Below are 10,038 nucleotides of genomic sequence, written 5' to 3' on the forward strand. Positions count from 1 at the left end.
ATAAGAAGTCTGTATCTGGTCACCATTCCCCAGTTCCTGAATCATAGAACTGAAAGTGTTAGTTGTTCAGTCATGTCCAACTCTTTGAGACCCCATGGACTGTAGCCCGCCAGGCTCCTCTGTCGGTGGGATTCTCCAGTCAAGAATACTGGAGTGGGTTGCCATTTCCTTATACAGAGGATCTTCCCGATGCAGGGATCAAACCCTGGTCTCCTCTGCATTGTAGGCAGATTCTTTACCATCTGAGCCACGAGGGAAGCCCCAATAGAGCTGAGAAGAGCAACTTTTGTTACTCAGAATAAGCCCCTTTCAACCAAACCTGAGATTATGCTAATGAAGTAACTTTTTTTTCAGGGAAGGGGCACTTGAGAGTTTCCTGATGGCGGCTGGTTACTAGAGGAACCAGCTAAGTGATTAAAGCGTTGGAACTTTCCACCCCACCTCTGGGCTTCCAGCGAGGAGAGAGGGACTAGAGACTTGAGTTAATCACCAGAAGCCAAAGATTTGATCACTATATAATGAAAGTTCCACTAAAATCCCTAAATGATGGAGTTTAGAGAGCTTCTGAGTTGGTGAACACACTGAGGTCCTGGGAGGGTAACGTGCCCAGAAAGGACGTGGAAGCTCCACCTAACACCTCCTCTAATACCGTGCCCCATGAATCTCTTCCATTTGACTGTTCATTTGTATCCTTTATATCCTTTATAACACACTGGGCTTCCCTGGTGGCTCAGATGGTAAAGAGTCCACCTGCAGTGTGGGAGACCAGGGTTTGATCCCTTGAGAAGGGAATGGCAACCTACTCCAGTGTTCTTGCCTGAAAATTCCATGGACAGAGGGGCCCGGCGGGCTACAGTTCATGGGGTCACAAAAGAATTGGACATGACTTAGCGACTAAATGTGGAGAAGGAAATGGCAACCCACTGCAGTATTTTTGCCTAGAGAATCCCGTGGACAGGGTAGCCTTGTGGGCTGCTGTCTATGGGGTCGCACAGAGTCAGACACGACTGAAGTGACTTAGCAACAGCAGCGACTAAATGGCAACAAAAACTGTAAGTAAACTGTTTCCCTGTGAGCTATTGTAGCAAATTATTGGATCTGAAGAGGGAGTTGTGGGAACCTCTGATTTTCTAGCTGGCCGGTCACAAGTCAGATGACAGGAGGCCCTGGAACCTGTGGTTGGTACCTGAAGAAGGTGCAGTTTTGTAGGACTGAGCCCTGAACCTGCTCGATCCCTGCTAACTCTGGGGAGTAACTGTCAGAACTGAATTAGAATACCCAGTTGGCGTCCAGAGAGCTGGAGAATTGTTTGGTGTTGGGGGAAACAAACAAACAAAAGTATATACCTTTGGTGTCAGAAGTGTGAACAGAAACAGGTCATAACCTGTGAAAGAGATCTGGAGTCTGATCCACAACGCGCCCCTACTGGGACAGATACAAGGGCAAGGTTATCTGGTGAGGTCAGAATGCTTCAGCTGCAAGTGACGGAAGCAGACTCTGACACACTTAGTTGTGTCGGAGGACTTTGCTGGAAAGGAATAATTGTTGGATGCGGAAGGGCCAAGGCTCAGGAAGAAGGGGATCGGGCCGTTAGCAGCAATGAATGGACAGGCTCTGTCCCTCCGCGCTCCATCCACTCCACTGCTTTCTGTTACATCATTCTCCCCAAGGCTCACAGTCCTAGGAACCGGAGTCTGAATGGCTTCAACTGGGTTCTCTGTGCCCCCTCCCACCTCAGGAGGAGGGGACAGGGAGAATCCTGACTGAGGTGCCCTCAAAACTTGTCAGATTGAGGGAAGAGGAATTTCCTAATGGGAAGTCAAAAGGCTTTTACCCAAAAGAGTAGAAAGGTATGTTAGGTTGAAGAAGCAAGAAATCTCTGGCCTGCCATTTATAGGCTCCATTGTTTAAAAGAAAAGGACCACAGGAAAACAAGGAAATGATTCCATCTCATCCTTCCCTGGCCAGGGGCAGGCCCAGTGCTGGGCAGCACACTCTCAGCGGCCTTTGACTGCTTGGAAGATAGATGTTCAGATAGAGGAACTACAGTGGCGGACATCTGGAAAACATGCCACATAAGAAATCGATGAAGACTTGGGACTGAACCCAAAGAGAAGACTGAGTGGACACCTGATGGGTCCTCTCAGGCACCTTAAGGCCTAGAATGTAGGCGAAGAATCTTGTATTCAGTGACTCTATAAGGAAAAACGAAAGCCAGTAAACAGACTTTAAAGGGGGACAGATTTCAGCTCAGTTCGGTATATATAAGTTCAGTTCAGTCGCTCAGTTGAACTCGCTCCAACTCTTTGCAACCCCATGGACTGCAGCACACCAGGCTTCCCTGTCCATCACCAACTGCTGGAGCTTACTCAAACTCATGTCTATCGAGTTGGTGATGCCATCCAACCATCTCATCCTGTGTCGTCCCCTTCTCCTCCCACCTTCAATCTTTCCCAGCATCAGGGTCTTTTCCAGTGAGTCAGTTCTTCGCATCAGCGTGCCAAAGGACTGGAGTTTCACCTTCAGCATCAGTCCTTCCAATGAATATTCAGGAAAGATCTTCCAAAAAAAAAAAAAAAAAATCAATAGCTGGAAATTAAATGAGCTGGTGCAAGGTAGGGGACTTTCCATCCCTGGGAAGCCTCTGTTCTCTAATTAGTGAGGGGAATGAGCAGGCTCCTCATGTCGGATTACAACACACAGGTCGTGGTTCTGCTACTGAGGACCCTGACTGAGGGGCTCTTGCAGAAGCAGCTTTCCCTGTTGGCCACACCTCCTGTAGGGTACTCTTCTGTATGTGGAGTTCCGGATGTGTACGAGTGGTGATGGATGGAGAGGACAAGGAGGGCCTCCACATATCCGCTCCAACCACCTGCCCAGGGCCACTTGGTACAAGCATAGCATGTGCGAATCCTTAATTTAGAGCATCGCTTCACCAGGGCCCTCGTCTGGCATGCGTTGTATTAACAGACAACATTTATGCACCTCTCAGTGCAGATCAAGCCCACATCTTGCTTATCACTGAGCAATATTCAGCAAAAAAATGTGAAGTCTCTCGGGCTATACCTTTTATAAGAAAGCTGCAATATCAAAGTCAAAGGGACTTTGTGGTCCATGAGGTTACAGCACTTGAATACATCCAGTAACATTCTTGACAAATTGATTTGTGACCTGGTCTTGATTTCCTTAAAGCACCCACAGTCTCCTAAAGTAATCCACACCACTCAGGGCAGATTAGATTGCTAAAATTCTCTCTTAATTTGTCATAAAATCTACCTACTATGGGCTTCCCTGATAACTCAGTTGGTAAATAATCCACCTGCAATGCAGAAGACGCTGGTTCAATTCCTGGGTTAGGAAGACCCACTGGAGAAGGGATAAGCTACCCACTCCAGTATTCTTGGGCTTCCCTTTGGCTCAGCTGGTAAAGAATCCACCTTCATTGTGGGAGACCTAGGTTCGATCCCTGGGTTGGGAAGATCCCCTGGAGAAGGGAACAGCTTCCCACTCAGGTATTCTGGCCTGGAGAATCCCATGGACTGTATAGTGCCTGGGGTTGCGGAGAGTCAGACACGACTGAGCGACTTTTACATACGCTCACTATCCACTATGTGGCAATATCTATCGAAGTGTAAAATCCATAAAGCCTTTGACCAGAAATTCCACTTTTAATCACTTACTGTACATATATATAGTCCCCATGGGCTCAAAGACTTGTGTCAAAGATATTCATTGAAGCAAAAGGTTGGACATAATTTAAATGTTTAATCTGGGGGCTGAGTAAACAAATTATGGAGTGTCTGTTCTATGGAGTATCAGGCAGCTGTTAAACAATGAAGCCATTCTCATGCACTGACATGAGAGAGTGGAAAGATCGGAAAGTCTTTACATTGGTTCTTCTGCCTCTGGTTAGGTTGTTCAGTGGGGAAAGGCTCAATAATACATGTGAAGAAAAAGAAACTCTGGTGCAGAACAGATTTTATAGTTTAAAAAATTACTGATGTCTTCCAAACCCTTAGATGTGTAAAGTTTTCCAAATAAAGTGTATTAGAAAATTTAAAAAGATACATATGACATTGATATAATTGAAAATAAAGATATGCATGAATATATGTTTAAGTTTTATCTAGAAAGATATTGACAACTGTGATTGTCTCTGAGAAAGGAAATTGTGAGCCTGGGTGTCAGGGGTAGCAGGGAGAATTGTATGTGTGCATATGTATGGATATATGTACAAGAAGACATACACAAGTGTTTATATCTTATATATCTTTATTTTGACATTTTTAACCTGTACATGTATCACTTTACTTCTTTAATTTGCCTTTCAGAAATACATGCCTTTAGACAACAAAAGCAAAAATAGACAAATGAGACCACATTAAGTTTAAACACTTCAGCATGTCAACGGAAACAGTCAACAGAATAATAAGACAACCTACAAAATGGGAGAAAATATTTGCAAATCATGTTATCTCATAATGAATTAATATCCAGAGTTTATAAGGAACTTCTAGAAATCAAGCAAAACAACAAAAAATAAATAACCCACTTTAAAAATGGACAGAGGACTTGAACAGTTCTCCAAAGATGATATAAAAATAGCCAACAGACATATGAAAAGATGCTCAGTATCACTCAGTTCAGCTCAGTTCAGTCGCTCAGTCGTGTCCGACTCTTTGCAACCCCATGAATCGCAGCACACCAGGCCTCCCTATCCATCACCAACTCCCGGAGTTCACTCAGACTCACATCCATCGAGTCAGTGATGCCATCCAGCCATCTCATCCTCTGTCGTCCCCTTCTCCTCCTGCCCCCAATCCCTCCCAGCATCAGAGTCTTTTCCAATGAGTCAACTCTTCGCATAAGGTGGCCAAAGTACTGGAGTTTCAGCTTTAGCATCATTCCTTCCAAAGAAATCCCAGGGCTGATCTCCTTCAGAATGGACTGGTTGGATCTCCTTGCAGTCCAAGGGACTCTCAAGAGTCTTCTCCAACACCACAGTTCAAAAGCATCTAGCCATCAGATAAATGCAAATCAAAACCTCAATGAGATATCACCTCATAGCCATGAGGATGGTCACTGTCAACAGATGAGAAAATGACAAGCATGGGCAAGAATGTGGAGACACTGGAACCCTCGTGCACTGCTGTTGGGAATGTACAATGGTGCAGCCCCTATAGAAAACAGTATGGAGTTTCCTCAAAAAATGAAAAATAGAACTAGCATATAATCCAGCAATTACACTCCTGGACATATACCCAAAAGAATTCAAAGCAGGATTTCAAAGAGATAATTGCTCATCCATATTTATTGCACTGTTATTCACAATAACCAACAGGTGGAAGCAACCCGAATGCCAGTCAACAGATGAGTAGATGAATGCAGTCTATACACATAGTGAAATATTATATAGCCTTAGAAAAAGCAGACAGTCCTGTCACAGCCTGCAATATGGATGAAGTTAAAGCCCACTACACTAAGTGAGGGCTTCCCTGGAGGCTCAGTTGGTAAAGAATCTGACTGCAATGCAGGAGACCCAGGTTCGATCTCTGGGTTGGGAAGATCCCCTGGAGAAGCAAATGGCAACCCACTCCAGTGTTCTTGCCTGGAGAATCCCATGGACGGAGGAGCCTGGTGGACTGCAGTGCATGGGGTCACGAAGGGTCAGATATGACTTAGCGACTAAACCACCACCACACCAAGTGAAATAAGTCAGTCACGACAAGGCAGATACTGTGGGATTCCACTCACAGAAAGTGTCTAAAATAGTGACAGTCATAGAGACAGAATGTAGAAAGGGGCTTGGGTGAGTGGGAATTAGTATTTAATGGGTATAGATTAATTTAACTTAATTTAATGGGTATAGTTTTGCAAGATGAGAAAGTTCTAGATCTGTTGTACAATGATGTGAATATATTCAACAATACTGGATTATGCACTTTTAAATGGTTAAGATGGTTAAAGGAAAAAAATATCTGACCTCTTAAATCCTAGCACTGAGCCCACTTGGTTTCACCTCTCAGAGCTATACAGAAAACCTTCATCTTTTCCCTACAAAGGATGCATTTGAAGACTTGTAACCACAGCCCCCTGGACCAGCTGCTCTTCTCTGGGTTAAACAAGCCACATCTACACATCAGCTCTTCTACTCTGGCCATCTGGTCACCCGCCCCGGCTGGCCCAGAGCCTGTGGCGCTTTAGCAGGGCTGTAGGCATCCTTGACACGCTGTAACCCACCCACCACGATGGAGGAGAGACCCCATCCCAAGCAGCCAGTGCAAGCAGAGTGGTCACGAGTTTGCTAGAATGGAAGAAAAAACCAGTGCCCCTTAAATTCACACGGCTACTTTACACTTTTTAAGGCATTTTACAAACTGGGTTAAATTTACTACTTACCACATCCCTTTGGGAGAGGCATTTCAGGAAGAGAAGGCCTTGGTCAAAGAGACAAGGATTTACACTGGTTTTCCAAGTCTTTACTGGGTGGGCCCTTTCCACTCTGCAGCCTGCTTTTTTTTTTTTTATGTATTTTTTTTTTCTGCACTGAGTCTTCATTGCTGCGCTCAGGCTTTCTCTAGTTGTGGCGAGTGGGGGCTGCTCTCCAGCTGAGGTGCGCGGGCTTGTCACGGTTGAGGAGCACGGTTGAGGGCACGTGGGCTCAGTAGTTGTGATGCATGAGCTTAGTCGCCCCCGAGCATATGGAATCTTCCTGGACAAGGGATAGAACCCATGTCCCCTGCATTGCAGGCAGGTTCTTAACCACCGAACCACCAGGGAAGTCTTCTGCAGCCTGCCTTTGATTTCACATAAAAACAAGCAAGCAAAATAAAAAACAAACCCAAAAAAGATCATCTGCTAAATTGCCCCAAGTGTTATAATTTTGACAGGCCAAGAAAGTTTTCTACAAAGGTAGAAGAGAGCACACTGAAATGTTCCTCAGATGACAGTGCACATCCGGGAGGTCCAGAGGCCATTTGTGGGGTGCCCTTGGGTTACCTGGCTCTCCCTGAGCCAGGGGAGCTGGGGGGCCTCGTCTTTGGAGAGACCCGAGCGTGCGTCCATCTGAGAATAAGAGAGCAGTTAAACCGCCACTTGTCAGAAAGAGCAGTCCCCTCCCCAAGTCTTCGTGAAAGATGCCCAGAGCATCCTAGGGACATCTTCATATCTGAGACCTGAGCCCTCATCGGACTCGGGGGACCCCTCTTCTGCAGCAGCTGGAAATGGAGAGTGGCAGCTGAGAGAGGGGAGGTGGAGGGAAACAGGGACCCTGGGGCCAATGCAAGAGCATGTGGTACCCAGAGGCCTCCAGCCAGCCCGGCTGGGCTGGGCACACCACCCAGTCCATGCCTGCTTTCCTCCTGACTAGCACGTTCCCCTGAGGCTGCACATTCCCTCTAGTAAACTTCATTTTCCCCTTTTAGGACCATTCCCTGGCCATTGTAACCTAATTCCATCAGGATAAACTAGTTAGGGAAGCAGAAGGAAGAGGCACATAGGAGCATTTCCTTGCAGTCTGGAGCATCAGGGCCCTCCCCGGGGAATGAGAAAAGGGCCTCTCCTCTCACACAGAGGAAAAAAAAAGATATTTTTACTACAGAGGACACTCCCCGGCATGCTGCTCTGACAAACGTTGGGCTCCAGGAGGGAGAAAGAGGCGGGAGAGGAAGGTGGAGGGGTTTCTGCAGGAAGTTGCTTTCTGGCCTCTCACGGATAAGATCTGGCTTAGGGAGTGATATTTAAAATATTTAACAAGCAAGCCTGACCAATCAGAGCATGGCGCCAGCTCCCGGAGGCCCCCTGCTGGGCCATATGTTCCCCCATTGGTTGCAGGATGGTGGGAGGTGTGGGAGACCCAGGGAGGGCCCCCCTCCCCCCAGCTGCTGCAGCTTTTCACAGCAGCTGAATGTCAGTCTAATGGGCAGGGGATGGGAGATGCTGGTCCCCACCTTGAGCTCCCTGGGGTGCTTATTCCAGATCACTACCAGCAAGAGTGACCTCACCCAGTTCCCTGGCAGAAGCGCCGGATGTCCTGGGAACAGCCAGGGGGGCCTCCAGGTCTGACATCTGAGGACCCGGCAGCTCCTGCTTTTCCAGGCGGGCTGTTTCTCTGGTTTTCTCACCCTCTGCTTCCAGCCTGGCGTGCAGCTGGTGCAAGCTGGCGCCTCATCTCATCAGGAATCCAGGGTTCTTCCTCTGTGAAGGGAGGGGCCTGGGCATCCAGAACCACTGACAGATGTCTGCAGGAAGGGGCCTCCGCACCTGCCAAACCGCCGGCTTCCTTTCTCATTCTCCAGGGCTCTGGGGAGCACCAGTATGTGAAACATGTGTCGTGTGCCCTGCCGTTTCCCCTTTCCCCGAAGACCGGCTGTCTCATCTGAGAGTGACGAATCAGGCAGCTGGGTTTCCTGAGATGGGAGGCGAGAGGTGGCATGTGGGACCATGTCCAGGTCGCCCAAGAGCCGCATTTCCCAAGACCAGCCGGGGATGGGGCTCAGAGACAATTAGACTCCTCATCCTGGTGCAGAGACCATAAAGATCTGTCTTCATTTTCACGATCTGAGAACTTCTCGCTTGAAATGGAGCACTGAATTTTATTATTATTTCTGTACATATTACTTTGACTTCTAATATGTATAGTTTAAAGATTCACATCCATCTGACAATGCAGGAGACCCAGGTTCGATCCCTGGGTTGGAAGGATCCCCTGGAGGAGGGCATGGCAACCTGCTCCACTGTTCTTGCCTGGAGAATCCCATGGACAGAGGAGCCTGGTGGGCTACAGTCCATGGGGTCGCAAAGAGTCGGACACAACTTAACCACTAACACCACCACCACCAAAGGTTCACATGTGTACAAGGTTTATAAAAACATCACAACCCAGTGCTTCCTGCCTCACTATTTTTACCTCCAGTTACTGTTGTACTGAGCCAACTGCTGGCTGTGATTTTAGTGGTACTCCTGGTATGTGCCACCATCAATCTAAATAATATGTTTGTAAAGCTGCATCTTTGATAATTTGAGAAATCTTCTACTGACTTATTGCTGTGGAAGATGAGGGTTTAGCTTTTTTCTCCCCTCCTGGACACAGGTATTCACTCCCTCATTTTCCCATCTTAAAAGCCATCTATCATAAGATGGACCATTATCTACGAGTCACTACGAAAGAACAAAAGTGCTCCCCAGTTAAATTAAGAAGCAATACTTTTTTTTGGCCTCACCAAGAGGCGTGTGGGATCTGAGTTCCCCAACCAGGGATCAAACCCTCTCCCCCTGGAAACTCGAAGTCTTAATCAGTGGACCACCAGGATCACTGTCTTATCACATTGACTGCAAGCTGCAGTCTGACTTTCAAGATGTTAAAATGTGAAAGGCATGTGCACGTTAAAATATTATAAATTATGGGACTTCACAATTTCTGATTAAATCCCCGATCAGTTTTCGTCTTATTTTGACTGTATACATGTTGTTGTCGTCTAGTAGCTCAGTCGTGTCTGACTCTTTGCGATCCCATGGACTATAGCCTGCCAGGCTCCTCTGTCCATGGGTTTTCCCAGGCAAGAATACTGGAGTGGGTTGCCATCTCCTTCTCCAGGGGATCTTCCCTAAGGATTTAACTTGCACTCCTGCATTGGCGGGCAGATTCTTTACCACTGAGCCACTGGGGAGCCTGATTGTACACGTAGTGTACTGCGATTGTATTTTGATTCTAGTACATCTCCCCTTACCTTGGAGTTAATAATTGCCTTGTGTATTTAACTGTGTAGTTTTGGGGGGTGCTTTTGAGTAATTCATCCTCAGGTTCTCCTCAAAGTGATGAACACGTCATAATCTCTCAGTTGTTGTTCTCTCCCTGTGGGTTGTCTTCCTGGATTTGTCTTCCTGCTCCAGACTCGGAGCTGGTTCCCCCTCAACTGGTTGCACTTACATCTCAGAGCTTCCCTTCAGCATCATTCTGAGGCTCCTCTTTCCTTTTCTTCCTGTTGGATCCTCTGTTTCCTGGAGCTCCTGTCATTTTTCTTGGGTTATGCTTTGTTT

General features: G+C 46.9%; 1 long non-coding RNA gene across 1 annotated transcript; it reads right to left on the bottom strand.

Moving 5' to 3' along the window:
* Positions 1-4,254: 4,254 nt before the first annotated feature.
* On the bottom strand, positions 4,255-8,546 carry LOC139186200 (uncharacterized). Its single transcript, XR_011569740.1, has 3 exons — positions 8,004-8,546; positions 6,400-7,065; positions 4,255-5,177 (listed from the first exon to the last, which is right to left on the bottom strand). It is a non-coding gene; the product is annotated as an uncharacterized lncRNA (long non-coding RNA).
* Between the last annotated feature and the right edge of the window lie 1,492 nt (positions 8,547-10,038).

Source organism: Bos indicus, chromosome 12, assembly GCF_029378745.1.
Source record: "Bos indicus isolate NIAB-ARS_2022 breed Sahiwal x Tharparkar chromosome 12, NIAB-ARS_B.indTharparkar_mat_pri_1.0, whole genome shotgun sequence".
Classification (NCBI taxonomy): domain Eukaryota; kingdom Metazoa; phylum Chordata; class Mammalia; order Artiodactyla; family Bovidae; genus Bos; species Bos indicus.